Raw genomic sequence first — 25979 nt, forward strand, 5'->3', positions numbered from 1 at the left:
GAAGGAACAGGGTGTTAGGATGGAAGCTAGGATGCTGACAGTGCAGTTGGTAATCTATACAAACCACCCATGAGGAAGACCAAGGCTGAAGGCTTCACACTGATTTACTTTTAGCAACTGATTGAGATTCTTGAAGATGAGCAGCCTTTGGCTTCCCTGATGGTCAAAGGGGAAGACAGGCCCTTTTGGAAGGCACCTGTGGCACTGACACCCCTCACCCTGACTATACGTGTTCCTAAACTTCCCAAATTAAGCAACCAAAGTAAAATCTTGAAGTTAAGCAGACAGAATATTTCTGGTTTTCGATGTTGTTTGGGAGAGGTAGTGTGGATATTGGTGCAGCGCAGGCAGGCGTTCCTAGTGTCCCTGTGAAGACTACAGCAACCCCAAGGTGCTGTGAGAGATTGGATTGTCTGTCACGAGCTAATTTACCTACGTTGAGCTCTGTGTTCTCATAGCTGGAGCTGTCTAGAAAGAGAGCTTACCTGAGTGTCTCTGTATTACAGTTTTCAGTAGAAAAACATTAAAAGCTTCTGCCTTGTGAATTGGCACCAGTAAGTTCATCAGAATGGGTGAGAAGATGTGCTAACATCCAGCTTTACAGAGAGAAAACTGACACTTTGGAGGACTGGGTTGAAAGGGGCACTCAAGGATTTTTGGCAGATACCAGCCCAGTGCCTTGCTCAGAAACCCACCCAGCCTCCCCAGGGATGTCAGTCCTTCTTTCTGGGTGCTGGGACGTTCCCCTTCTGCTGTAACCCACCCTCTCAAAGCCCACTTCTTACAACCAGCTTTCCTTAGCTCTCCTCTGCTGGGGGTTATCGCTTCTAATTACCATATTCTAAGGGGTCAAGCTGTGCCTAAGGCTTTTCTTACCCTTGGGTATGGGTTCTATCCACGGCAATGCGTGTTCTCCGTGGCTGGGTGTTACAGACCTCTCTGAGGACAGACAGTTGCATATACGCAGCCAAGCTTTATATTTTTCCTTGAAAAGCAGGGGGAAGGAGGTACTGGTGAGAAAATCAACAAAAATACGTCAAGAGCTGTATTTTACTTTAGTAATTGAAATGTGTTTCAGCTCCAAGACTTGTGGTGATATTTTCCACTTACTGTATTTTTTTCTTCCTGCTGAAAAATAGGCTGCTATGACTGAGTAGATTTTCCTTTTCCTAACAGCAGAAAAAGAACCAATTGTGTATGCACAATTTTAAGTTATTTAAATTCCATCGCCCCAAAAAGTGATTATTTTCTTTCCCTACGAGGCGTTCCAACAAATTTCATGCAGTCAAGGCAGGCTTAGCTACTTCTTTCTTTGGCTTTTTCACTTCTCTCTGTTCCCCCAGGATGTTCTACGATGATTATTTCTTTCTGTCTTTATTTTCTTTCTCCTTCTTTCTTCCTTTTTTTTTTCTTTTTTTTTTTTTTTACAACTCATTTCCCTGAGGGAGACTGCAACAGTAATGCTGAAGCACTGCTAAATTCAGTGAGGAAAAATCATCAGTATTTGATGGCGTCACAGCACTAGCATGTTGGATAAGCTGTTATGTCACTTATGTGGCATGAACCAGCAAGAAACCATAAGCCAGAAATCTGTATGTTCATGTGTGATTTTATTAATTTAAAGGCTAATTCCATCTCTTTGGCACAAATACTATCAGACTGGTTTAGATGAAAGAAAAGACAGGAGCTAATAGGTCTCAGGGGACAGATATTTAGAGCCTTTTGACACCTCGGTATTTCAAATATGTAACGTCTGGAAAGTGCTTAATCCTGAATTTATAAAGCTCTAGAGAATGAAGTCTTCCATTCATTCACAACATAGGTCATAGATATCAGTCATGGCACACTAGAACATTTCCAGATGAGGAGGGCCCACCCATACAGATGATGGGATACTTCATATTTCATGTCAGCTTACGCTCTCACTTTTCTTTTGAGACTGTATGAAAGAGGACATATTTCATTCACAGTTTTCTGAGACGGGCTCTGTCTGTTAGAAAGTTAGTGAAAGTGAAAAACTTACTTCATTTCAAGAACTTTGAAGGTACCGTACGGCAGCAATTTTCAGGAGGTTAATTGCCACTGATACTTCTCACAGACATTCAACAGTGGCTAAGCTTCTTCCCCGTTACAATCAGTCCTAGTCACTCATATTCACAGCTCTAGCTCATCATCTTTCTCTCTCTTCCTTCTTTCATGTGGAAAGGTAAGAGGGAGTTCAGCCTGTTTGATTAAAAAAATTATTAAAATACTTGAAAAAACCTGAAAACTTCAATATGAGTTTTACTGAGGTTTGGGTTGTTTTAGTCAGACTAGGTAAGGAAGCAGATAGATAAACAGACCAGTATTTTTTTTTTTTTCTTATTCCTTAGTTTTCTTCCCAAATGCCTCCTTTTTTTTGATTTTGGGCTTTTTTTTGTTTTTCTTGCATTTTAGTGGGGGTTTAATTCAGGATACTTCTGTCCTATCACTAGATTAACTGAGGAAAGGGATAGCTTTTTATACCCCTGGCAGTAACCGCTTGGTTTGTGCCATCATAGATGTCCGTACTCACATAGCTGTGCTATTCCCCAGTGAACTCAGAGGAGCAGCTACCTGCATCTTAGCTGAAAAAGGAAACAAAAGACCACAAGCATGCCTGTCTCAATAGTTTCACTGATCTAACTTGAAAGCACAAACAGAAATATTTTAGGAACAAGTAATTCAAACAATAATGGAAAGATTATTGGGAAAAGTATTTTTTCTAAATTAAATATCTTCTGATTTCCTTTTCCATCTCCACTGCTATTTAAAATGATTATTAAAAAAAAAAAAAAATTTGTTAACATCATCAATCACAGCCAATATTTTTTAATGAAAATTGTTCATCTTTTTAAGGAAATTACTGTTAAGCAGCCAACCTTTTTATACTTGGGAGAAAAAAAACCCAACCTTTTTATTTGCTCAGGCTGCAGATTAAGGATTTGAACTTTGTTATTAACTGAACTAGACTTTCATACACTTTATACTGCAGTTACCAATGAGACATGAATCTTGTTTTGAGCTCTTAGTGACTAAATCTTGGTGCCAGCAAAGGGAGTCAGCCTTTTGAGATTTAAAGATAAAAAAGAAAAAAAACCCAGTTACCAATATTTTCTTTCATCTTTCATCTAAATAAAAACAAGATTATTGTACCTTTTTCTTTCTCCAAAAATAGCTCTTGCTCTTCTGCTGATATTTTGATGAAACACTTAACTGAATTGTCAAATATCAGAAAACTCCTTTCTTTCCTAGGAAAAATAGCACCAGCTTTCCTATGCAAAAATATAATATAAGTTGTTGGTATCTGAGGCTTAAACTAAAACTTGCTGAAGTCAGTGAATATGAAGCTATTCATATTCAGAAGCTGTCTTTTGAATAGTAGCATTTCTTTGCCCCTGTAATAATACAGATGGTAGAGCACTAGGAGGCAGGACACCTGGGTTCCTTAGCCTAAGGAAAGTTGTTCTTCCAGCAATTCCACCTCAGAAGCCCAAACCAGACTTGAAAGGAGTGTTCCCCTCTGCTCCATATGACTTGCTGTCTAGTTTTGCATGCATGGCTTTAAGGTCCAAAAGGAAATCTGAATTTGCAACCAAGGAGCTTAGCTAAGAAGAACTCTGCTTCCAGGAGGACTCACAACTGTTCACTTAACCGAGTAATCGCTGGATGAAAACAAGGACAAATTTAGGTGCGAACCAGGGTTTGGCCCCATCTCTTCTTTTGGCATTCCCTCTCACTGGCAGACTTTTCTGATTACACAGCCAGAACCACAGCTTCCCAGGACCTGTAGGTCTTTCCCATCCAGCTTCACACCAACCTCACTACAGAGGAGAGGTGGATTACAGACATACCTCAGGCCTCGCTACTAGGCTTGTGTTTTTTGGTGAAGTAACTTCCATTTAAAATGCCTTTTCATCAACCCTGGTTCACCTCTGGGACACAGCTCGGGTGATTGTTTTACAGACATCCCATTATCTCTGGTTATACACCACAAAACAGACAGCACCACCATTGGAGGTGGGAAGAGCTAGCCAAAGCCTGAGCCTACTTGGCATGCCAAGATGCTCTGAAGACTTAGCAATTTTGGTGAAAAATTTCCATAAGTAGGAAATAAGTATCTAAGCACTCGGTTCAGTAAAGGCAAAGATGCTGTTGAGAATTTTCCGAAAATAACACTAATTACCTGGGAATCTTCCTCCTGAAACCTTCAATAGATAGGGTGTCTCATGTGTCTAAGCAGTTTGTTTTCTTTCTAACTTAGTTTCCTGAATGTAGGAACTGGAATTCCACCAAAATGTCACTTTAAATGCCTGGGTGGTTAGTTGAATGCCTATCTAAGTATCTCAAAAAGGCATTTAGGTGCCTAGACACATATGTAGCTGTCTTTAGACACTAAAATTTGTGGAAATGCATCTTGCTGATAAGGGAGACTGAAGAGAGATATAAAAAGGCTAAGTATCTTCCTATACCTGACTTTGACATTGAGTCCCTTTAAATTTTACTTTGGGGAGGGGGGATTCTCTCTCTCTCTCTAAATGAAATTCACATCCTGCAACCTATAAACAGGTGCAATGAATATTATTTACTCACTGTCTTTTTTTACAAGTGTAGAAAGACCTGATTCAGATCTGGTCTGATGACTCATTTTAATAGACCCAGTGTGATTTTAATTGGTTCAGGTGTTGATTTTATCCCTCTTGTGAAGTATCTTGCTGCAGAGAATGGGAATCTTAACATGAGCTGTGCTGAGATTAAGTAATATCTCTTTTTAAATTTTCTTTGTTTTGTGCTTTGATTGATCTGTATCTGTAGCTAATGGATGTAAAAGAGTGCTTTATTTCAGAAGCTATTAACTCAGAGACAAAAATTCTGTGGGATTTTTCTTACTAACAGCCAATATTTATGGATTCCGTTGGGCCATATGGACAGTACTTCATTGTCACCACAGTCTTCCATGTAGAGGGAATTTATAGTTTCTAACCTGTGTTTTCCCCTCCCCAGAAAATATGGAAAAGCATAGGACTGCCAACAGCTACTGGACCATTTGTGGCATTATAAGCAAGAAACGTGATGTAAGGAGAGACTAAAACTAACTAACCAAATAAACAAACAAATTTTCCTTTCAATATCATTTTTTCCCTGCTGAAACCTCTAAATTTAGGAGAAGGATGACTTTTGGAGAGTAAGTCTGTTATGAACATCAGGTCACACTGTTGCATAGACAGATAGATGAACCACATGTTGTGAAGATGGAGAAAAGAAGTGGTCATTTGGGAAACAGGATCCTGTAGAGATCCAGAGTTGTTGATGGGTTGAAGAGTTTAAAGTTTCATGGATACATGTATGTATGTAGAGGGCGAGAGGGAGGTTTCAGCGTAATCTGAAACATTTCTAGCTCCTGATGCTGATGGTCTGTTGGCAAAGGTAGGTGGGGTCTTCTCCTAATGAGACTGTGGAGACATTATAGAATCAAAAGCTTCAAGGAATAGATGAATTCCTGAAAGCCTAATCAGCACACCAGCAACAAGGTGGTAAGCTACTGTGTGGTTATCACAGTGCCACTGAAGAATGTCTCCTACCTTGTGAAACTTCCATAAAGATTTCATTACTTTGATGTCACTTCACAACTTTGACATGACATAAACCAGATGGCTATCAAAATTTGTCTCCCATTTCCATCTTATATTTATTCATTGCTTTTCTTCTGTTTAGGACACATATCTCTGTTTGTAAAAGCACTAGGTTCAAGATCATCACCAGAAAAAATCTAGTAGACATTGACAGGTTTGGATCAGAATTTCAGATTTCCTGACAAAGAATATCCTGTGCTCAGAAGTGCTGCAATATTAGAGCATTCCTAAGAACTGGCAGGATTCTGGCACTTGAGCAGTTAAATCAGTCCAACACAGGCTGAGTTACCCACCAAGGTAAAATGTAAAATAAAACGCACTGAAACACATCTCATCAGCACTCAGTATTATTTATGGAGAGTGCCTGGGCATTCCAGCGGGTAATACTTCTGTTGTTTGTTTAAGTAAAATAACTAATTTGTCTCTTTAATAAGAACTTTATAGATATCCTGTGAATTTGTATGTCAGCAGCACTTCGAAAAGATGGTGTGTGCGTAGACAGACTGACTGAGCATAAACTACTGAGAGCTTTACTCTGTAGCTAGAAAGATGAACCTGAGGGTAAAATATTTCAGAACTATTCTGACAACAATGCAAGTTTATGAAATGCTTGTGTTGGGAGAAAAAAAGATTATAATAATACTCTGCACATGAGTTGCACTTTTCACCTGGGAAACCTAAAGTATTTTTCAGACATCAGCACTCCCAAGAGGAAGGTCTTGTGTTATTCTACAGATGGATGAACCAAAGTACAGGGGCATCTATCACCTTTCTGGCTCCCTCTGCAGTAAAGACGACTTTTCCACTGGGCAGTAAATGATGCCCTATGTTCTAAACTGATTTTAAAAATGAAAGAAAAAGAAAGAAAGAGAGGGAGAGAAAGAATGAAAATGTCTTTTAAAGTTTTAATGAACTGTCACAGTTATGGATTGGTTGCAATTTAGCAATACTAATTTTAATAGAAATGGTTGGAAACTTTTTCAGGTTTTATCTTATTTGTATAACTTGATCTTGGTTTTTTTTCAAAGCACTTAAAACAACATGCAACATTTTTCTCCACTACTCTTCTTGTTGTTGGGAGGGTAGTTTCTCTAACAAGTGATTTTTAAAGCACTGTATGCACATATGTATTAGCAAAACCAAGAATAGAAATCCTAATGTCTGGACAACTTTCTCCCACCTAATTCTATAAATAGAAGCTACTTTGGGTTTTATGTTATTATTAATGAAACTTTTATTAATTTCATCTCATACAAGATTTTTACTTGGGAAAAAAAGAAAACTACTAACCAGGCAACTACTATTCATTCTTTAGATTTAATCATTCTGCCAATGGATTAGTAATATATTACTCTATCAGAAGGCGGCAACCATAGATTGTAAGATAAGATAAACCAGAAGATACACTCAGTAAAAATGACATGCTTTGAACTCATATTTCATGAGGAAGTTCTGGAAGTTCCATTTAATCATTTAATCAGACTGATTAACAGGTGTATAAACTGATACTACTAACTCTTTGCCTTGTTCCTGTCTGCTTTCATGATTTGTTATAAAGTTTGATTTATGGACAAAATTACAGCTATGGAAATTGGAAGATTTGAACTCCATATTTTTTGTAATGTTTGGATTTTTGTTTGTCTGTTTGCTTTTCTTTTTAGGAATTAACTAGTGCAATGATGCACAGGACAAGATCCACATCAGAGCCTTGGGTTGAAACTTCTCTGGGAGGAACCGATTTATAACTACTGAAGTAATAATGCCAAGCAGTACCAAAGGACTTTTGCTTCTATAGTGTGTAAACTCCCCAAATTAAGGAAACCCAGATCACCTTAGTCAAACACATCATTTCACTGAGAAGAAATCATCCTCTGCAGGGGAAGTTATCCTTTACCTTGATCTTACCAGTTCAGAAACTGCTTTTAGGGGGTTCCTGGCTTAAAACATACTCTGTGGGGTTTCTTTGGTACCACTCAGTCTCTATCACAATTTCTGGGATTTGCTTTCTAGGTTTGTTCCTTGCTTAGAAGAGGGATCTCAACTCTGTCTGAAGTCTCTCAGTCTGAAGTCACATAGCAGGTTCTCATCTGCCAGTTTCCCTGTCACCTCTTCACCTCCAGGCATGTACAAACACACCTGCGTAGAGAACTGTAGCCATGACTGAGAAAATAGCAAATTTTCTATATGTGCTGGTTTCAGCTGGGATAGAGTTAATTTTCTTTCTAGCAGCTGGTACAGTGCTATGATTTGGGTTCAGTATGAGAAGAATGTTGATAACACACTGATGTTTTCAGTTGTTGCTAAGTAGTGTTTAGACTAAGTCAAGGATTTTTCAGCTTCTCATGCCCAGCCAGCAAGAAGGCTGGAGGGGCACAACACGTTGGGAGGGGACACAGCCAGGGCAGCTGACCCAAACTGGCCAATGGGGTATTCCATACCATGTGACGTCATCACCAGTACATAAACTGGGGGCAGTTGGCCTGGGGGGATCACTGCTTGGGAACTAACTGGGCATTGGTTGGCGAGTGGTGAGCAATTGCACTGTGCATCACTTGTTTTGTATATTCCAATCCTTTTGTTATTAGTATTGTCATTTTATTATTGTTATTAATATCATTATTAGTTTCTTCTTTTCTGTTCTATTAAACCATTCTTATCTCTACCCATGAGTTTTACGTTTTTCCTTCTGAATCTCTCCCCCATCCCACTGCGGGAGGAGGAGCGAGTGAGCGGCCGCGTGGTGCTTAGTTGCTGGCTGGGCTTAAACCCCGACACTTACCAACGTGCCAGAATACCAGAGCATACACAGTACAGAGTATGTTCAGTTAGTCCAATAAATTGGGATGGATCGGAGTTGAGGGACACGTGCTGCACAGGTGGTCAGTGCATGCAAAGATATCACTAGAGTGGCTCAGAGGAGTTACCTATACTGCAGTTTACTGTACTTACTTTCACAGAGATTAAATGTCTAAAAGAACAGTAAAAGTGTTAAGACTAAATACAAAATAATATGTTCTCACGGTTCCTTGCAAAAACACATGAAGAGGATGATACCCTAACACAAATAACAAGATTAAGGTCACGTCTGGCAAAACGATGTAGGGATTTAACAAGGCAATGCATTTACATGAAAATTCCATTTTGTCCTCTGGGTGGGCCTGGCTTGGTGGGGCCCAGGGCTGGGATGGACAGAGGTGTGGGGAGCAGGAGACCAACATCCAATGGTGTTGCTGGGGCAGGGACTGGTGACCCCCAAAATGGGGGTCCTGGGCTGTGGGTAGGGACGGTAAGGCCCATGGGTGCCTCAGGGTCCTGACAGTGCAGATAATCCCTCCGTGGGTCAGAGTTTTTCCAGATTGGGATGAAACCTCTAAATCTTCTTGAGAGAGATGGGGATCATCTAGCCGCACTACACCTCTGTTTCACAGCCAAAATGTGACTGGGCTTGTAATCCGTTAAGTCTTTGCCTGAAGTTGAAAGAAGCAAAGTTATGCAGGAAAGAAAGTGGAAATGTTTCAGAATCAGTATGTACCAATATATAACCATAGTTAAACTGCTTCATTTTCATGAGGTTTTACTTTGATTCATTTATCCATTTTTGATGCCAGTAAGGGAGAGCAAGAGTGGCTCCCTACTTTTCTCTCTCTGAAATTAAAAGGCAGTAAATTTTAAACCAATAAAAGCAAATGTTGTTCTGTTTTCTTTGCTTTTTTTTTTTAATGTAGCTGATAGTCAACCTGAATAATTCACTGTCAGACGAGGTCACTAAAGGCAACTGCAATATCAGGATTTTAGAAAAGGTCTGAGTAATTTTATGGCCAGTAATAACAGTTTTGCCATTACCGAAGCTAAAAAAATGTTGGAAAGGTCACCAGTCTTCATGCTTCAGGGTCTGGATGATCACCTGTGGGGTCAGGACAAAACTCAGTATTGCAGTGTGCACACCCACACATACATATACATGCATACAGTACTTTCAGAATTACTCACTAATAGTTTTTAACGGGTGATGTTAGCAGAGAAATGCAGCAGTGTCTTAATTTTGAGCTGGTTAGTATTTATACTGATCTTGTCAGAGGAGGGCTTCCCGTGGTTTCCAGGTTTCATAGGAAGATGCACTCATATACTTCACATACAAATATTACATTGTGCATATTTTACAACAGTGATTCAGATCCCCTTTTATATCCACCAGAGTCCACCTGAGACAATCGACAATGGACTTTGCTTTGCTGGTTTGGTCCCTCTTCTCCTCCATCCTGGGGCAGCTGCTGACCTCTAGTTCCTTTGCCTACATGAAAGATGTCCTGAGTACCTCCTCAGTGTACAGGATCATGGTGTAGGGGCCTCTATTCTGACCCTGCAGAGACCAGTACAAGCATAGCAGAGTTTTTTTCACTTGACAACGTGCCTCACCAGTAAGACCCACTGTAGCAGCTAGGAACCGTTTTGTTATTGTGCTGTTGGCAGATTGTACTGTTAACAGTGCATTTTTTTGCCTTAAAGATTGAATGAAATCTGAGGTTTGAGCTGAGAGGGAAGAGGAGTCAAAGCTTAATCTGACCAAATGGAAGAGAAAAAACTATTCAAGTGAGTCTGAAGCTTCAGTGGAATCTCTTATAACTGGAGATGTTCATCCCCAGCAAGTGATTAAGTCTCTTGTAGTTTACGAAGGAAAACCCAGAATACAGTGTTCTTATGTAATCAAATCTACACAAAGTGCTTCCAACCATTTAAGGCTGATTAGATGACTCAGGTCATATTTGGTGGAAGATAGCTTAGACTTATTATGCATACCTAAATTCATTACTTTCTACATGGGCTATAGCGGTATGAATATGAAACTGTCAGACTTCAGGAAACCAGTTATGACTTCTTAGTATCGTGAGCTTCTCAAATACCTCAGTCCTATTTTATGTGATATTTTACTGGCTTTCTACAGAATATCAAGACAAGTTTGAGAGTGAGATACTCAGTCTTACTGATCTCAGCCTTCTAGGGGGATGTTCACTTTTCCAGCCTGAGAGGCTTGGTCATTAGCTTACACCACTTCGCATACTGTGACTGGATGCAAAAGGAGGGAAAAGTCTGTATACTTTTTTTCAGATATCGACCAAAATTGAAGCATGAACATGACTGAAAAATGAAGGGGGGTAAATTACAACTATATACAAGGTGTCTTTTTTACTTATTCATTTATTTACTTGCTTATCAAAAGATGAGGATGTTTAAACTGAAAAACTCCAGTGAGTAGTCATTGCTTCTCAGTCTCCAGACACCTTCGGACAGATGTGTTTCTGACAGATGCACAGTATTGTAATTAACATAAAGGCAACTCAGTCACATTTAATAGCCCATGATAAACAAGAACTTGATCTAGACCACATAATCATCCCTTCTAGCTTTATCCTATGGCTTTTCTATGATTTTATCCATTATTTCCCTGTTCCTAACAACCTTTTTAAACTCATCATTCTTCACATACATACATGCATAGTACAGCAGATAGTCAATAGAAAGTGAACATTTTGCAATATGGGAAAAAGAGAGAAAATAGGAAAAAAAAAACCCACAATACAGATAGATCCTCCTCACGTCATTTCACATACTCCAAGAAGGTGCTCAGGAGAGAGCACAAGGAAAGAAATGTAGCATAACAATCTGCGTAGGAAGGAATGGAATAACAATAAAAGGTCTGTTAAAGAACTGGGGGAGCCTCAGAACTCACAAAGGACGCTAAAATGACTGAGTAAGATACTATCCTTTCTTGGTTTATTTCATTTGAAAGTAAGGGGTATTTATTACATTGATGAGTCTGCAATATGTTTATTTGGAGTGATTCACAAGTTGCGTTTTACTGTATGTAGAAAACAAACTTACAGAAAAAATGACCTTCTGCCTACTCTATTTTGCTGTGATATATTTGAGAATAAGATCAGCTGAAACATCATAGGCGAAACATCTTAGAAAGTAAAGGTGCTTTTTCTCAATACAAAGCAGAGGTATTGCTGGACGGGCTAGGTCAAGGAGACTGAAAGGGTACTATCCATCTGACTAAACACAGTGGAGAATCAACATCTGAATGAGACCTCCTTGCCCCTCTTTATAGTCAGTGGAGAGAAAATGGGATAAGGGGAGCAACATTCCTCCTCTCCTAAAACCAGTGTCTTCTCTCAAATAACTCTTTTTTTAAAAAATTGATTCAGCCATATACATCAGCTATGTAGATGTCTGCAGCTGGTTTAATCACATTTGGAATATAATACATTTTATTTTCTGTGCTGAATAATCATGTTTTGTGTGTGTCTGTATCAAATATATACTCTTTCCCATTTCCTTTCTGTCCATCAGCAATATCTTTTTATACAATTGGTTGATTTCATCCAAATTCGACAGAAAAATAAAGGTTTCAAAGACATTCTGTCATACGCTGCTACAATGCTGTTTATGCTGGGAAAACATACAGTTTGAAAAGACATTGTTGTCATACTCCCCTTAGTGAAACCATCAGATGCTCATACTTTATTAAACATCAGAGAATTCACATGGTGAAAGTAAGGGAGAGAGAAAGAAGAAAAGCTGGAAGCAGGTATTTATTAGCTCTGGTACTCTCTGAACTAATTATTTAAACATTGTGATTATCTTTGACCAGGGTTTAATGGCAGAGTATCTACAGCCTTTTAAAAGAAGCTGCCGAACTCATAATTGATACAGAGGTTTCAAAGATCCAATTTCTAAAGAGAATGGGCCATCTTTTAAATTTGGAAGTGGTGTCTTCTTGTCAGGATTGCGGCATTGATAACAAGGACTACTTTTTATTACATATCCTTTCTATATACAGAAAACTTAATTCTCCAGGACCATCTATCTGACATGCTTTCGCAGTGAAGTGTGGTTTTTGAATGCAGAAGCACAGCAATGGTCTTTTCACTTAAGAAAGAAAGAAAGAAAAATTCTCAGACATGACATACAAGGTTTCCTGGGCTCTCTTAGATGATCTTATTAAAAGGAAATGCAACATGAAATAAAGGCCTTTGCTGTGTGGTCCTGTATGGAATGTACCTGTGTCTGTCATATGTCATCAGGTGAATTACCTTGCTGCATAACTTGTACCTTAGAGCTTAAAGAACACATTCTATATGTTACATATTAAAATTGATTACATCAAAATGAGGATCCAGCTCAAAACCATAACATTTTTTAAGCCTGTTCAAGGAAAATGCTATAGTCTAAGTTGCAATCAAATCTCTCGGAGGGATTAGGCAGACACCATTTTAATTTATCCATTCCAGAATTCGGTGCCAAGAGCGCTACAAAGACGAAAATAAAGAAACCGCCGACTGTGCATTTTTGTTGTTGGAGCTGCTGCGGCAGCAGTCTCAGAAAAAGGAGGGAACTGCTGTGCAACCTCGATCCCACACATACTGAAAGCCCATAAGAAGCTGGATTCTCACATCCTTTTGCCAAATAACTGGATAGCAGCTGAAATCCACCAAGTGAAGCTTTGTACAAAGGAAAGAAGAAAAAGAAAAAGACTGAAAAAATAGCAGATGTTTGGAATAGTGACTGTACTGCAGATTACTCTAGTGCAGGGGGTCTAAAGAATGGAGCTAGCTATTTTTGGAGTGCCTTGCAAGAAGTAAATAATGATGTAGCTGTTGGTAAAGCACGACATGGGGTTCTATATTTGTAAATGCTTCCTCCTTCTTTGTAGACACAGATTGATTTTTTGCAAATGCAATGTTAAAGTTCAAATGGCAAAATGCATTCGGAATCTACCTTTAACCAGTTCTGCTGAGATGAGCAGACAAAGGTGTCCTTGTTAGATCCTGGCAGTTGTTAAAAGACTGAGACCCCCAGACCTGACATCAGCTATGATCCAATCCAGGACTTTCAGGTTTTGTCATTCTTAGGTCCTCTGCAAAAATAAGTGTGCTCTGCTTCCATTTCGCTCAGATGATATATCACACAGACATGACATTCATTGTGCACTTGCATTATTGATGTAAATCTACAGTAAAGAGCTGGGGCCATGGTCATTAGAGTGGCCAAGAGCATGATAAAATTTATTTTGGGTGATGGCAAGGTATTTGGAAGCTACTGAGACAGCTGGCTTGTTATCTCTCTTTGGACTAGCCTTACTATGTTTAATGAATGGTAAGCCTGTTGTTAAGGCGACACAAAATTGGTTATGCTGCTTATTCAATGCACCACAGTAACATTTTTCCACATGGGGAAACATACAATTACAACAAAATTGACCACGATTAGCAACTTAAAGCAGGAAGCAAGATTTGCATACAAATATATTTTCCTATATCTGTCTGGTTTTGAAGGCCGCATTTAACAAAACACTTGCACGTATCTATAACTTAAAGTATGGTGGTAACCCCCTTGATTGTGTCCATCAATATTCCTGTAGCTATTCACTTGATTGGACGATGCTCTGGAGATCAGAATTTCCATCTGATCCCACTGAAGTCAGGAATCTGGTTGTCTGTAAGCCATTTCACTCTTAAACTAATCAGCTGAACTTTTGCCAAGGAAACCATAAGGTTTATAGCTACAGTTCCATGATCCCATCAATCTTTTTAGTAATTAGGCAGGAATTAAGTAACTATGGTATATCAATATTTGCATGTGTTATCTATCATTTCCTTCCTACAATATTAGTTACTGTTCCAGAATATTAAATTTTGGTAGTCTTATTGAAACATATTTTTTACAGGATGGTTTTCTTTAAAAAATATTCAGTCACTACTGTATGTTCAGTTCCTGCACCTCACATGAAAAGTGTGTATGTATGATATGTGTATGTATACCTATTTGCATACACACACACATTTATTTATGTTTATGTAATAAACATAAAAGTGTTCTAAAACAAAGCAAAACTAAAACAAATAAAAATCCCTCAATAACTTAAAAAATGCTGAGAGAAGAAAATGACTTAAATAAAATGAAACTTGCAAAAGTGTAAGCAGCTGCCATGAGTGTTCTGCAATAATTCATATATTTTATTGTTCTGTTTTGTTTTTTAGATAATTAGTTGGTGGCAAAGGAATAATCATGTTGCATGAAACATTGTGAATTTAATTTCACAATGAAAGCTGTACACTGTATCTACTGTGAGTTAAAAGGACAAGCAAAATCTGTTAAAGGGACAGACTCAAAAGAAATTTCATGCCCACAATACATTGTTTTTGGTTTTTTTTCTATCACAATGTTGGTCTAAAATATTGTGGTTTTAAAAGCAGCAATGCAAAATCTTTATTTCTGTTTATTTAAATGTTAATTTTAAAGCTCTAACATTGCTTTGATGAGTGAAATGATCAGGGAATGAACTATCATTTTGAAGGGAATGTATTTCAGTAGAACTCATGATCAAGTAATAAATACTCTTATTGCTTTCAGTGGGACTATTCCCCTGAGTATTAAAGTTAAGTTCTCGCACACATTTCCAGGTTCAGACCCTTCATTGTTCTGAAGGAGAGAATAGCATCCTGCTGATGGAAAAGAACTAGAAAAGAAAGAAAGAAATCTCTGTTATTTACAGGCAATAACGCAAAGACAAACAAAAAGCACATTCATACACAAGAGAATGACACGAGTCCTAGAGGATAACAGTTAAGCTGAATTTTCACATTCCTTTCTTTTCCGATTTGTGGCTTCAGCAGTAACTCTAGTCTTTCTATCTTGATGTCACCAGCATTTTAAATAACGCCTACCAGCAGGCAGTTCACTGGGAGCTCCACAAAGAAAGTAGTTTCAAAGTTGTGCTAAAAGCCCACCAGCTTCTGAAGCACATTTGTTTTGTTAAGTGATGATGTATGCTCAGGCGATAAGGATCTCACACCCAGGGAGGCAGCTTCAACAGACAGTTGTCATGGTGTTATTTTCTATGGATGGCTTGCTTGTTCAAGTTAAAATGTCATGTCTCTGTAGTTTTAAGGGAGGGCAGGGGGCATGTGTCTGACCAATATGCTGCGGTGGGGTGGAAGTCTCATTTGCCTGAAGCCTGAGATGCATTCTGTTAACTCTTCAAATGGCACTGCAGCCTCCAAAAGGCAGGCAATTCCTGGGTGTTTGCTGTGCACACTCCAGAGTAGAGCCAGCTCGCAGTCATCTCTCTGTTTGCAGAGTTTGGGTGGTTTCCTTAAACATTTCTCATCTTGGCAGAGGAACACTGACTTACTTAGAAACTGGTCAGTTCTTTTCTCAGCCAAGGGACTATATGTTTATTCCATTCTTGAATAAAAAACAAGGCTAAGAAGATGTTCACGAAAGAATTTTTTATCATGCCTGATTCCAATTCTACTCATAATCACACTTGGGCATAATTTAGTTTTACACAAAAATGTAAGCTCTGCTGTCACCATTTGCAGGTGCAAAAATCATGATGTTGGGTCCCAAAACCAGTACCTCTCTTCAGAGGATGTTTGCTCAAATTAGTTGACACATCCAATGTGAATCCAAGATGGTTTTCCTTTAGCTAGAAGGTAGTCAGTGCAGTGAAATGATCCACCAACGACTCAACAGCTTAGAAAGAATAGATCACCAGATTGTGATCTTTGTTATGCAGACTTTCCCGCATAACCTGATTAGATCCACAACAGGAGGAAAGAGAACATGGTTGTGGGAAGGGACAGGGGAAAAAAAGAAGCTTGAACCTTTTTTTAAAAAAAACCCAAACATTCCTGACTTAAAAAAATCACTTTCCTGGTAACTTATAGAATCATAGAATGGTTTGGGTTGGAAGGGCCTTTCAAGATCATCTAGTTCCACCCCCTGCCATGGGCAGGGACACCTTCCACTAGATCAGATTGCTCAAAGCCCCGTCCAACCTGGCCTTGAGCACTTCCACAACTTCTCTGGGCAACCTGTTCCAGTGAATCACTACCCTCATAATAAAAAATTTCTTCCTTACATCCAATCTAAATCTACCCCCTTTTAGTTTAAAACCATTACCCCTTGTCCTATTGCTACAGGCCCTACTAAAAACTCTGTCCCCATCTTTCTTCCAAGCCCCCTTTAAGTGCTGAAAGGCCACAATCAGGTCTCCCCTGACCCTTCTCTTCTCCAGGCTGAACAACTCTGACTCTCTCAGCCTGTTCCCATAGGAGAGGTGTTCCATCCCTCTGATCATTTTTGTGGCCCTCCTCTGGACCTGCTCCACCACGTCCACGTCTTTCTTGTCCAGAGGACCCGATAGCTGAAATACAACAAAAGTCTTTAGTTACTTCACAGTGCAAAGAGGTGTCTCCTTGGGTTTTCCAAAGCGCTAGACCACAAATAGATTCAAAGCAACAGTTAGAGATCCGAGCACATTAGAAAGTCTCACCAAAACCTGCTTGTTTCAGACACCTAGGCAGTTTCCTTATCCGTGCTGAAACTCCAGAAACACAAAACTTGATGGAGCTCTACTGAAGTCCGCAGAAACAAGCTGACTAATTCTTACCCAGAACAAGGTTGCCCCTTCCTCTTACAGATTAGTATCTTAAACACAGTTCCCCTTATAGTAATTCTGTACATAAAAATGCTTGGCTTACATCCCTTCTTTGAGTATTATACAGCTCTTCCTATTAAAACAAATAATTGATACATCTAACTGGTTTCAGCAGGGAAGAAAGGAGTAGGTGGTCTCATTAAGAGCCCTTGTTTCACAAGAAAAGCATTTCTCATTGTCTTTACCCAGTGATATAAATGACCTTTGCCATGGAATTAATGAATGTATAAATCTTTCATAATATATTTTAATGTCCTGCTGGTAGTAATCTTTATTATAAAGCAAAACAAAACAAAACAAAAAGAATTGCAAACAAGAAATCTATTATTTAAAGCATATGATCCTTGCACTTTTATGAACAAGAATTTGAATTTTTTTTTATTTTCCATATCTTATTCAGTAATAGAAGATCACGTTTTCTTTCTTTTTTTTTTAATTATCCAAACAGCAGTCTATCTCCTTTTCCTGCATAGTGTTACATCTCCAAACGAAGATATTATACCTACTTTTCACTCAGATGAACCCCTCCCAAAATAAAATAAAAGGCTTCCACAGTCTTCAGACAGTTCAGTCTTGAAAAGTTGCATGAGTTGCATGTGCTTGAACATTTTTTTAAATGAAATTTTGCAGTCTGCATATTTAATTTGCACCAGAAACAAAAAGTACTGTCCTGGCTAAGATTCCTGGTGGACTCTAATCTACAACTCTGTACTCTGAACAAAGTTAGCAGGCTTAGGCCAGCAGTGATGCCTCATCTCTTATCTGCTGCAGTATTCATGCAAGAAATGAGAGGTCTGATTTAAGACATGATCTTTTAAATTTCCATCTGACTCAATTCAAGCCTATATCTTTAATCTCCTTGGTGAGTTGATTCATTGTTCTGGTTTTTTTCAGTCGTACTGTGCCACAATGCCAAAAAGAAAGCCAGATTTGTTGGGTCAGAGACAGAGCGTGTCTAGGCAATGTAAAATTTAGGATACTTGAATAGGAAGTCCCGGATTCTGATTATTGCATAAAGGTCTATTTATCTAAATATTAGTGGAGTGCTGTCTGCTTGCTAGCTGTGTGCTATACCTAATTCACTAAGCAGAACACGAGAAGAGAATTCGTACATCAAAGTGGCATCAGGTGCCCTCAACACATGTAACACTGAGAAACCCGAATGTCAGTTCTTGAGTACACAGAACTAGCCAAAAGGGAAAGGCTGAAGAAAATGAGCAGTCTGCAAGTCTCTTTCCTCAATTTCCATAGTGAGTAGTTAAGGAACTGTGACAGCCAGAACCCCTGCCCTGAGAAAAGTTAGGAGCACAAGAAAGAGAAGATGCAATTGCCCCACCTTTTATAGAATAACTTCACAGGCAGAATCCAGGGACTCAAGTTTAAACCCAATGATGCGATTAAAAAAATTGAGCTTAACTGAGCACCCGTTGATTGGGCCAGGATGAGCAGAAAGATGTGGCAAACCCTATCTCCTCTAAGTTAGTCAGAGGTGAACTCCATCTGCTCTGTCTCCGCAATACTGTCCCTTTGTGCCGAGAGAAGTATAAATCTCATCATCTCTCCTAATTCCCAGTGTAAACATGAACTATGTTAGATGGGAAATGGGTAAGATAGGCGATATCTTCTCATGCCTTTGAAGTTTTGTCGCTGAGGAGCAGATAATTTATACATTATAAAATGAGGGAACAACTGTTACTCTTTAGTAATGTTAGTCTGTAGTTAGAATACTTACCTGATAGGGGTTGATTTACAATTCAGAAAGCCTGTAATTTATTAATTAATGATTTTATTTATTTATTTACTTGGTTATATAAAGTATTGTTTGCTTTTCTCTTATATATAAATATAATTTTCATCATCTCTCCTGCTTGTTCAATGATCCTTTATTGGAAAACGAGCCAAAATACTTAGAACCAGACGTATACTACCTTATCTCTACCCAACCTTGCTGCATATGCCACTGTTCCTACTTTTGCTGTTCTCTTTTTTATTTATGTGACTGAAGAGCTTTTTTGTTATTTGTTTTAATATACTTTGAAAGGCCTAACTCAGCTTGGCTGTTGGCAATTCTTACATTATTTCTACACTTCATGACCTCTGAGGTGTACCTTTATTTGCTGATCAATCTTTTTTTTCCCTCGATTTCTCGTAGGCTTTATGCTTACTCTTAATGTCCTTTTCGAGGTGGCTATACATCCAAATACATTTGGAAACCTTTCCTGAAAGTTTTGTTCGCACTTGCTTGATGTGCAAGTTTCAGATAACTTTTCACTGCTGACTTAAAGAGTTTGGAGGAATCTGTCACACTGCAAGCCCCTGAACTCTTTGCTTCCATTGACTTCACTTGCTTGTTCATGTAATTTGTCAAAGTTTTCCCTTTTGAAATTGAGTAACCCAGCTGAAGACCTGCTTTTTCTTATTTTCCATTTAATTCATATTCAATCAATTTATGACTGCTGACTTCAAGGGTATTTCAATATTATTATTGTTTCCAGTAAGTGCACAGGATTAGAGAAGTGTTTGGCAGCCTAGTTGAAGCAGGAGCAGTAATTCCAGCTGGGCATCTGGAAATCATTGTCGTGTCCCTTGTGCATGTGGAGATGAACACTACTTCATATGTTTGACAAACATTTGTATTTGTGGAAATCATTGAAATTATTGTGCAAATGCCACAAAGTCTTGGCATGTAGATGATATCTCTGTGCTTATGATACTGCTCATAGATTATAAATAGATACAGAGAATGATGCTTTTAGGATGATCTGGATCTTCTATTCATGATTTGCAGTTACATTGAACATTGCATATTCAATACAGAATGGGATTTAATGCAAAGTTACATAGGGTAAATGTGCGAGAATTCGGAGAATTATAGTCCCTGACCCTGCGCTACATTACATATATGTGTATGTCTCTGCTGTGTCTTTTTTGTTCAGGGTTTTCTATGGTTATGTTTATCTTACATGGTATAACATTACTGCTGTGCTGTGAAGAGAGAAGGACTGAAACTTGATGCGCTATGATTTATTATGGTCTTGAGACCGCATGTCCACATTGTGTGTCTACTGTCAATGAAGCCTGTGCCAGCCGCCAATCACACACTCCGCACACATACACAGAGCTCACTTTTGGAGGACCTCGCACGTGCTGCGCTTCAGATGGTGTCCTGCTGTGTGACTTCAGCTTCGCTTGCCTTGAGAGGGAAATAATTTTTTGCCTACACCAGCTGGGCACTAGAGTTTGGTTCCATAGGACTCCCAGTATAGATGCAAAGCAAATTCATATCAAAAAGCATCTTTCCTTTGCACTAAATCACTAGTGTAGTCATGCTCAGTGAGTTTGCCTTCCCAGTCAAATTCTTCAGTAAGGTGGGATTCATCTAGCTGCTGATGTCTTCATTGTACATGTAGACAGCTGAGACAAACATCTGAAATTCTTGTTATAGTCTGTGGAAGGAACCAAGCATTTTTAAAGGGCATCATGCATCTTGTCCTAAAAGAGATGTTTAACAGAAGTCTGGTGAATTATGCTCCAAGTGCCTATTCTTATTGCCTGTGGAAAGAACCTAGAATGACTGGTTCTGATGGTGATATCTACTTTATAAACACCTGAAATTAGATGCCATGAGCCCTTCTCTTCACTTTTGACTTCTTTTTTTCATCTTACTTGTATTCTCAGTTTCCTGCTATGCTTATGTCCACCTACATCTCAAGCTCCAAGAAATATTCTAACTTTATTTAAGTAACTATTTGAACATAACAGATGCCCTGAAACTTCTGCAGCAAGTCATTTTCCCAGTCACCCTTTGCTGTTATCATGCCCATTGCTATTTCAGACACCATTACCAGTTTTTCTTTCTTGTCCACACTTTTAAAGGCAGAAGAATGCCAGCAAACAGAATTCCCCCCACAGAGATCCATAGAAAACAAACAAAGCCCCTAGAACAACAACAAAAAAACCCCAAACCTTTCTTTTATCAGCCTTTGTTCATTCCCTTAAGTCCTGCCAGCTTGATTTTCTAAGACTCCTGTTCAAGTTCAGTCTATTTTTAAGCTTATGGTCCAACTGTCTATAAGCTGGTTGAGAAGTTGGGCTCACTTTGAAGTTGCAAGGCTGCTGCCTCCTGACTGCATGCTGCCCCAGACAGAGCTTTGCAAGCCAAAACCCCAAAGCAGCTAAACTGTCTAGCCACAGACAAAAAGGAACATTCACTTACCTGCAAGGCAAAAAGGATTTATTCTTTTCTCACCAAGGAATAGGTTGAAGGTTTAATGCTTGGTCCCTGTTGGCATTTGAATGCAGTTTTGCTCTTCAAGAAGCCTATGCAGGTCTGTTACCATGTCACCTTGCATACTGTTAACTTTTTCCATTTTTATGGCAATAAGTCAGACCACAAGTGAAGTTTTACCACCTTTAGGATGCTTGAAAAATGAGAAAAATTCTAAGAAATTGGAATGAAGGAGTTTTCCAAATTGCACTTCTTTTCTCTCACTACAGATCGTTTCTGTTCAAATCTTGTTCAGCTGGAAAACATCTGCGGGGAGTTGAGAATAAAATTGTATATCACAGAAATCAGCCTTTAAGTGTGGAGCTTTGTGTGGGTGCTGTCTCCAAGTTCCTACTGCTTTACCTTCCCAGGGCAAGGAAGCAAAACAATTTTAATTGATCCCAAAGCAATCAAGGGATCAGTCAAGCACTGACACAATAGAGGAGGTGTTGTAACACTGGTGGTTCAACAGGCCTCCCCTAAAGTAATCTTATCTGTCAGAAAAGAGGCATTAGTCTAAAAAGCAGCAAATTCCCTTATCCCAGCAAATGGCGGGGGGGGGGGCTGACAAAAAATGCAGAAGTGAAATTGGAGGACTGGAACAAACAAACAAACAAATGAACAAACAAAAAGGTAAAAAATTAGACTAAAATTAATAGATTGGGTAGTGTTTTTAATTTGGAGAGCTCGTCCATTCATTGACATCTTTGTGAAAATTCACGCATTAAAGGGATATGGAAAATTCCTTTGGGTGGGCCAAAATAAAATCTCCATATTTTCTAGTCGCTCTTAGCCTCATGCATCACCACATCTTCATAAAGATTATAACTTCCGTGACACAGTATGGATATTTACCACTGAATCAACAAAGAAGTGAACTTTCTCTTTCCTTCTTTTCTGATTCCTTCCCAACCATTTTGCTCCTTTTGTGTGTGCATGTTTGTGTTTTTCTTTGCTTTTCATCTGACTCTGAGATCTACTGTACTGCACAGTTATCAGCATGATGAGAGGAGACAGCCTGTCTAGCTCTGCCCAGTCTGAAAAAGACTGGTAAAGAAAAGGGGCCTGACTAGATAAGCCAGATGACATCTCAGACCTGGGAAGTGAGCCAGGGTCCAGAGCAACATCTGCTGTGGCCAGGCTGCCAGCCCAAAGCATCCATCCGTGACTGACCAGTCGCCTTGGATCCCGAGAACATCAACAAGCGCTTTATTTTCCCCTACCTTTACCAACCCTTCGGTTTTTTCCCCACTGCTGTCTAGTGTTTTGACGAAGGCAAGGGAAATGACCATAGTTCACAACTCAAAATTAAATGTGAAAACCAACCCTTTCCTCCTCACCAAGAAAGAGTACTTGACAAAATAAGAGACTGTAACACCATCCTTTATTCTAAATAAAGGAATCTGGCACATTTTGAGTGCCCACATTTTTCATATCCACTCAATTTTGGTATAAGATTTGTTTTCATTCTTTGCATGTTTGTGGTTAATTCATCGTATTCAGGGACAGATGTAGCATGGATTGAAATAAGGAGGTTGTCTCAATGTGGCTTTGAAATCAGCGTTGCACGATAGGGGTACCATCTGCTATACTAAGCAGAACCAGTATAGGAGATCTAAAGCCCTGTTTTCCAACTGGTAAATAAACACTTGCTATTCAGACTGTATCTAAAAATTGGGATGAATTTTTTAACATATTTTCCATCAGCTGAAATCCATAAGTCATGCTTGACTGTTTCTGTGACAGAAGCATCTTAAGATATTTTTCTGTCTTGAGCTAATTTATTCTATCTAAACTAGAAAAATATAAGAAACCATCGCAAACTTCTCTGCTCTGTCATTTGTTCTCATGACAAAAATGTATAAACTGGGTTTTATCCCTGGGGCTATGTATGCAGAGAATATGTGGGGGGAAAAAGGAAGATGGGATGTGAGTAGAGGTTGAATAACTCAGTTAGAACTTTGATCCACTGAAGATTTCCCTGTATAACAACAGATTTGTTTTGGAATCCCACTAGTCACACGTGCATTTTATTTGAGCTTGAACCCGTGATGGAAGGACACCTGGTTGTGCACTGTCCCCCTCCCTGCCCAGTTTTTTGCAAGGAGGAGGAGAAGTCATGGAAGAAGCCACACCGCTCTTTGGTGTGGACAACCAGGGGAACAGGACTGTGGGAGAAACCACAAAGAGTGCTTGTAGCATCACGTGGATTCAGCCCTACTGTCCCATCACGCAGCCTGCCAAGACAAGAAGGACCAGGGTGGGAGAACTGTCACTTAAATACAATCTCAGTCAAGAGGCACCTGGTGGAGATCCCAGGTAAGATGGGGATCCATTCCTAATAGTACTTGAAAGCTTGATCCAAGATGCCCTGAAGCCAATATAAATACAGAAATTGTTTTCAGGAGGTGCTTGAAGCAGCATGAACTCGCCACACTGAAATAAATGGGATTGAGTCAGTTACAGGAACTTGAGGGGTGAGAGGAGGGACTCCTAAGGGCCTGAAAAGTATTAAGAATAATCAAAAAGGAGGGGACAGGAGGGCAGAAGCTGGGTGACAGATGTTTGCTTGCTCTGAAGAATAAAAGTAACAATCACAAAAATCGATAGTGAGCCTTATTAAAGGTGAGCTAGGTGCTTTCATTCTGAGGTTTTGTTTGGTTGTATTAGGCTTAGATACCTCACAGGTCAGGTATTTCAGACCCAGCATCTCTAGAGATCCCCTTCTCGTATTGCAAAGCATTCCCCCCAGAAATCTGCCACTGTTTCAAATGTACTTTCTAGTTCTGGGTTGGGGTGAGAAAGCAAGAAGAGAGGGAAAGAAAAGGGGAAGAAAAGGGAAAGAAAAGAGAGAGAGAAGAGAAAGAGATCAAAGATGAAAAGGAAGAAGAGAGGCAGGGAAGGAGGCAGGGAGGGAAGGAAGAGAGGAAAGGGAGGAAGGCAAATGTCTCCTTGTTCCATGGCAGTGTGTGTCTCCTTATTTTCGATTTTCGGATTCATTCAATTTTTCTCTCGGACCATGTGCTCCTGAAAAACCTGTACAATTTCCCTAAGGTGAAAACCTCCTCTTAGAAAGCTGCAGCGAATATTATCCCGGGGTCTCAAAAATGCCAATAAGAGAACAAATAATATTTGTTCATAGTAGTGTTCAGTGCAAACCATGACTGATTAGTGTTATGTGTGACATCAACAGAGACAGTAATCAAGGTTACTTTAGCATTGATTTTTTACAGAGGTGAAGTCTCTTTGATGTATTACTCCATCAACACCTTCAGAGCCAAACTTTGCACATGAAATTAATCCCAATTAATTAGAACATTTGTAGATAGTGCTGGGCTCTTTTATGTTGCAAAATAAATATTAATTCAGTGACATTTTTTCACCTTGTGCAGCTTGTGTGGCTAGGAAGGGAAAAAGAACCCTATTGATCAGTGCACTGAAATATGTTAGAAAGTTTCGGCACCTGAGGTGGTCTGAGAGGCTGCTTGCCTGGAATCAGCTCAAGGCCTAATAGAGAAATTCAGGAAACGGGACCCGAATTGTATTGACTTTACTCGTACATGTAGTCAGGGAAAAAGTATTGTTTCCAATATATGAGAGGGGGTAAAGTTACCCTTGAGCTTTCCACAAAATATACATAAAGCAGTGAGTGCACTGTGACACTGCCCTACAGGGAAGATGTGCCCTGAAGGCACTGATTCAGAGGTATCTTTGCTATTCAGAGACATATTAGTTCAGGAACTTCTTCTAGTATTAGTGATTTTTTTACTAGCCAGTGTGATGAGTAAGTTCCTGCAACTCATGTTGGGCTGTCTTCAACTGACCTCCTCTGGAAAGGGAAGAAGCCATGTGGACACCACTACTCCTTCAGAAATTGGCCCCAAATCCTATTTGGTTGTGTGGTACCGTTTTCTTCTGATTCTCAGAGTCTGGGACTCTGTTTCTGATTCCCAGTGGAATGTGGTATGGGACTGGGAGGAAAGATGCACGAGGCAGAGAGGATTCCTGCTATTTGCTACTTTAGATATTTAATACTGAATGTTGCAATCCTCCCTTGCTGGTGCATGCTTCTTCATACTGAATATATAGGGAACTTTGACAGTGAACTTCTACCAGAGTCTCACCTTACTTAGACTCTTGAACCCAGTCAGTATAAATCACGGTCTTACCCTCAGATGCAATCTCCCATCTTGATTACTTATGTGTGAAGAGGATGCAAGAAAACTGCACAATTTTTTCAGCATGTGTTGCAGAGCAGAATCATGTGGCTATAGTCAGTCTCATTTTTCACCGAGTCAAAAAATACAAACTAAAAGCCAAACTAATAGTTAAAACCATTCAGCTTTAAACATCAAATAAGTTGTCAAAATCCTGCCTAGGAAAAGTAACAATAAAGAGTCTCTAAGTTGATTAGGCTCTTTGGAACCTCATCAAAGGATAAATAAATGAGTGCTTGCATTATTACAGTAATGCTTGGATGGCCATTTCCTCACCAAATTTAGTCATCACATAGCATTATCCCAGGAACAATAAACCCTTTTCTGCAGCCCATTAT

This window comes from Buteo buteo, chromosome Z (assembly GCF_964188355.1).
Source record: "Buteo buteo chromosome Z, bButBut1.hap1.1, whole genome shotgun sequence".
Taxonomy (NCBI): Eukaryota; Metazoa; Chordata; class Aves; order Accipitriformes; family Accipitridae; genus Buteo; species Buteo buteo.